We start from the raw sequence: 6,000 nt of genomic DNA, 5'->3' as shown, positions 1-6,000 counted from the left end.
GGGGTGGATTAAGAAGGTTGCAACTGAACCCCATCTCAAGAGATAAATAATAGTGAAAAAGACTTTTGTTTGTTTTTCTTTTCTTTTGTTGTTATGTTTTTTTTTTCCTTTCAATCATTGGATGCACAGTGAACAGTATATATCAACAAAATATTATTATTATTATTATTCGTCAAAACAATGGCCAGAGAGACAGAGAGAGGGGGGGGGGGGTGACGCTCGGCACGTGTGGTCGGATCAGGGGATCTGCCACCGGCGAAACCGGCTGCCGGCGGTTGACGTTTGTCTCCTTTCGCACCGGATGGTATATTACCCGCGCAAATACCTGCCTCGAAACGGGAAATCGTAGGTGGGAATCGTGGGTTCCACTTGGGTTAGCGATTCTCTATCCAACCCAGGTGCAGGTGGGGGGGACGGGCGAGAAGGTTAACGTGTAGGTCGGTCATAGGAATCCTGTTCCAATCAAATCGGGCTCTTTTGTGACCATTGAACGCGCGGAATGTTGGAGGAGTCTCGCACTAGTTGACAGGGACAGGATTCAGTAAAAGGAAGCCCCTCGTTGGTCGACGGCGTGCACCCAACGATCAACCGGTGGGGTCCATCGACGCCATCGGCTTCAGTGCGGTCTTTTTCCTGAACCTTAACCATCCCGAAACAGTGACGGCGGCGTTACCCCACTGGCTGAACGAAGACAGCCGCAGGAACAGGTGGAACACTTCCTCCCTCCCCAGCCGGATGCTGCGAGAGATGATGGCGACTCTCTCTCTCTCTCTCTCTGCTGCCTAAGCAAGCAAATGGGGAAGATGATAAGGTGGAGATTCCATAAAACCTTGCAGCAAAGCCTCGTCACACAAGTCCTCGTATCCGGTGGATTTCCCAGCCTGGGAAAAGTGACACATTCTTCTTTATTCGATCGAGACTACTGCTGTCTGCTGCAACGACAAACACGAGCAGTCACAAGCGCAAAAGCATCACCACATGTAACTTGAGCCTTCTCTTCGGCCGACTTGAACTGAGAGTGCCATCCGATACTTGCAGACTGCATCACAACAGTACTTCTCTTCTGCCTCACACCTATCTGCACCCCAATAAGAGATGAGAGAGAGAAAGAGAGAGGGATTGGGTTTCGGATGCAAACGATCACATGGAGGAGGAGGCCACACCACTTGGTTTCCGTAGTATTAGCACCACCATAACCATGGTTAAGTGGTCCTGTAGGGCCACGATCCACATGCAGGAACACCACAGTCCGGCGTTTCATTTAATTCTCGACACAAACAGCGACGCTGCACGACGGCAGCAGCTCAGCTCCTCATCATGATGAGAGAGCGAGAGCGCAGGTTAATCTGAAACCAACAGGGTAACACATGGACTTACGGTGTTGTTTTGTTCTCTCATCCTCCTCGACCATCTCAAGTCTCTAAAACCAGTTTTGTATGGATCAAGATAAATCATTTACATTCATTTTCTGTATATTACTGGGACAATATTAATAGCTAGCAACATATTGAACTCAAATATCTCTTACATCCCAATTTGAATAAGGACTTTAGCATGCAACTTAGTTGGTGCAGCTCATTGGTCCAAAGAGTGGGCTGATGAACATCGCTAATTATAGAGCTTCCTATACACCAACTTGGCAATGGAGTTGAGCCTCGTGACCTGCAGTGGAGTTACACTGTGGATGCTTAGTTCCTTTTCTAAGCTCTTGCTTTGGTCAGGTATACCTGCTCCTCTTAGTAGCCAACAAATACTTCTGTCAAAGAAGATATCTATCTATCTATCTATCTGGATGTGTTTGCTTTCATGTTCTTTATGCAATCCCTGAGAGTTATAGTTTTAAGATATTATGACTAAATTAACTTTAAAATAAGATATATTAGAAATCTAATTAGATTCTGATTAAAATTAGAAAATCAATTTTGATTAGAGATACTCTTCTTCTTTTTTTTTCTTCATAATTAGCTCTCGAATATATAAATAGTTTCTAATTATCACTTAATATTATGTCTGGAATCTCTTTTCTTACCTCCTAAATGGATATCTACTCTATCGATCATAATAGACGAGTCTAGCTTCTAGCTTTTTCATTATGGATACCGATGTCTAAGATATTCTATCTATAATGGTATGCAATATCTAAAGGTATGCAATATCTAATCTACATTACTTTTGATTTCAATTGTCGTAGACCTTATTGGTATGGAAAACAAAGTTTAGTATTTTATCATATTGACATGATAATTTTATTAAATTATATGATTTTATTTAATTAAGTAAGATATATTATAAATTTGATTGGATTGTTATTGACCAATAGAAAGATAGTCCAATTATGATAAAATTCATAACTTTAATGGAAGTTACTTTCCTAATTTCCATCCTATACCCTCTACTCTGAGATAAGACCTCGTAAGGATAATCAATCGATTATTAAGAGATTGTACGTCTTCTCTTATCTTTCTTTTACCCCTAATTTATCACTCATGATGATCTTGTAAAGAATATAAAAAAAGAGAATACAAGTCTTATTATCCATATAGATGAGCGTTATTGTAGCTTTCGGATTCGACGATGATGTGCTTGTAAATCAGAGTGAGTAACGACCGCATACAAAGTAAAAATGCCATAGGGTATGATAGTCCATAGCCTAATCATGCAAAAGCCTTGTGGCGACTACAGCAACACTATTGCTTGCCGTGGTTGCAATAACACCGCTACAACATTTGTTGGTCATGACTAATATCAATTCGATATCATAAGTCATGATTCCTAACAGTTGATAATTTTGTCATTAGCGTTGTGAGCAGTAATGATACATCGTTAGTAAAGGGAGAGGCAGATTGCCTTGTCGCAAGTTATGGATGGCACAACGATGGCCATAGGTGATAGATAGCCCGATGAATAGCAAGAACCATGGGTGTGCCAACGACTAAAAATGGTTTTAGAGTTTATTTTCTTTTTAATTAAAAGAATATTTTTATCTCTCAAGAATTAGATAATTCTAAAATGTCCTTAAATTCAACTTTACTAGTTATGTCCTTCATAAATCAAATATTTTTTTGTTATATATCCCATGAAAAATTATAATTTTATCCTTCAAAAATTAAAATTTTTAACTATATCCTCAATTATAAAATTAATTAATTAAATTTATTTTTAATCAAATATTTTAATATAATAATTATGTATTAACTATTTGACTAGATTTAGATTCAATCAATCATGTTTTGATAAAATTTGAGGAAAATCAAATTTTGATTTTAATGAATACGAATTTTGACGAGCCTAATTGGGCAATTGGATGGCACAAATCTATGAACCCAACTTGGGTAATCCAATTATGGGCCTTCCTAATTAAATAAGATTAATTGGTCTAAGGGTTTCATATGGAATTAAAAAAATATAAAATATAATTTTCTTTTATAGTTTTCTCATATGACATTGATAAAATTTTACATGTGATAAATAAAATATAATTTTACATATGTATATTTGAAATTATAAAATAATATTTATTTTTTAATGTAAAGACATGATTTATATTTCATCATGTGAGTTTCTTTAGACTGATTAATGTTAAATAATTATTACAATTATTATTTCATTATTATTGAACTATTTTGGTATAAATTAGATTAAAAAATAAGTAAATATTATTTATAAATTAAATCCTTAAATTTTATCTAACTAGTAGTTTCCAAAATAGTCAGGATAATATACTTATAGGATATAAATTACAATAAATATTTTATTATTTATAAGATATTTTAAATTATATTTTATATTATTATAATGATATTATAATAATCAAAGTGGTATAGTTAAAAAAAATTATAAAATTACATAAATAATATTCTTAAATAATATTAAGAAAAATAATATTCATAATGACACATAATTATAAAATTTAGATAATCCTATAGGAGTATGAAGGACTTCATTAAGAGTGAAAATCTTAAATTTTAGCCTTAATATTAAGAAAATATATGTTAATACTCTTTATCATTTTATCATTTTTGATAAATCATTATTCCTTAAATCATTGAAAGAATTGATGAGGGTGAATAATAAAATAGTATTAATAAACTCTCATATGTTATTAATGTCATTGGTAATGATTTTATACAACAATCACAACTGATAAATTTGAGAAGATGTTAAAGAAAAATAAGACTTATTAGTTTTTATTATTATATGATATATCTACAAGAAATCTGAAGGCTTAGGTATAATTAAGCCTTCATGAGAAACAGGAGTGAACATATTTTATACACCAAAACAAGAAAAGGTTTAGGTATAATTATTGTTACACTTTACAACAAACAATTCAAAAATGATATGGTGCATAGATATGAAATGAGTGATATGGGAATCTTAAGATGTTTTCTTGGCATTCAGATATATAAAGAGGAAAATAATATGTTTATTTCTCAACAGAATTATGTGGACAAAATTCTAAAAAAGTTTAATATGTCTGAATGTCATCTCATTGGAACACCATTTCTAATCGGTGAAAAACTAAAGAAAAAAGATGGAAGAAAGTAGATCGATGACATTCTTTATAGAAGTTTAATTGGTAATTTACTATACCTCATAGCACAAGTATGCTTTCTAGATTTATGAATAGTCCTAGTCACATTTATTTTGGAACTATAAAAAAAATATTTTGATATTCACAAAACACTAAAGGATTTGGAATCAAGTTTGATAAACTAGAAAACCTGAAACTGATTGGATTTTGTGATAGTAATTGGGGTGTTTGTAATAGTTTTTTCTTTTGGTGCAGATGTATTTTCTTGGAGTTCAAAGAAACAGTAATCAGTGACACAATCCTCTATAAAAGTTGAATATGTGATAATAAAAGTTGAAAATTTGGTGAAAGGCAAATTGAAAGAAAAGAGATTTTTTGTGACAATAAATCAGCAATAGCAATGGCCAAGAACTCAATTTACCAGAGTCACACCAAACACATTACACTCAAGCATTACTTTATCAAAGAAGCAATTGGAGATGGTGAAATTCAAATAAGTATTGCAAATCCAATAATCAAATACCAGATATATTTATCAAAACACTACCAAAAGATAAGTTTGAGTATTTTAGAGAAAATTACAAGTGTTATTGAATAACATATTAAGGGGAAAAATATTGATATTAATTTGTTGATAATTTAAGAAATATTAGGGATAGTTTAAGATTAGATTAGTGACAATATGAAGGAAAAAAAATAAGGAGAAGATTATTATAATTTTAGACTGAATAAAAATAATTATATGATTGTATGGCTTTTTTTTTGTTTCAAAAGTCAAACCTAACATATCATTTCTATAAATCTAATATTCTTCTTCACCACAAACTTCGAGTAACAGTAGAATTGAAACGAAAGAACTCAGAGTAACAGTAGAATTGCACCGAAAGACCTCAGGGGGGGCCTTTCATGCCTTCCGAGGAGGACGTGACTTGTGCCAAATCTGGCAGAAGAAGTCGTCATGTCATCCCATGGCTGCGATCAGTGATCTCAGTGCAACAGGCATGTACGTACGTAGGGCAGAGACCAAAGCTGACGGCAAACTCTCTCTGAGCTCAGCAAACAAAGATCATGCTTGTCTGTCTGTTCTCAGCTAGCCTTTCTCTTTATCCACCATCCATGTTCGACTGTGATGCCAAAAGAGAACCAGCTAACGTGCTGTCGGGACTACAAATTGCATGATGCGCAATAAAATAGGTAAAGATTCAGATTGGTCCGAGTCATATAGGAGCAAAGTGATGAAAAAGGAAGAGGCGAAGAAGGAAAGGGGTTGAGTGTGGCACGAGAGAGGGCATGAAAAGTGAGATCCTGGAACATGCTTGGTTGAAGCAGAAATGATTAGATTCAGGATCGGCCAACGCTTGGGATTGATGATTGCCGAGGGACAGATGCATGTGGTGAGATCCTCCTCCATCATCCTCCCGAGTCACAAAGCCGATGCATACTCGCAGAAAAGGTTCACTTTTGGT

The sequence above is a fragment of the Musa acuminata genome, chromosome BXJ1-6 (genome assembly GCF_036884655.1).
Source record: "Musa acuminata AAA Group cultivar baxijiao chromosome BXJ1-6, Cavendish_Baxijiao_AAA, whole genome shotgun sequence".
Classification (NCBI taxonomy): Eukaryota; Viridiplantae; Streptophyta; class Magnoliopsida; order Zingiberales; family Musaceae; genus Musa; species Musa acuminata.
Note: the sequence above shows the minus strand (reverse complement) of the source record.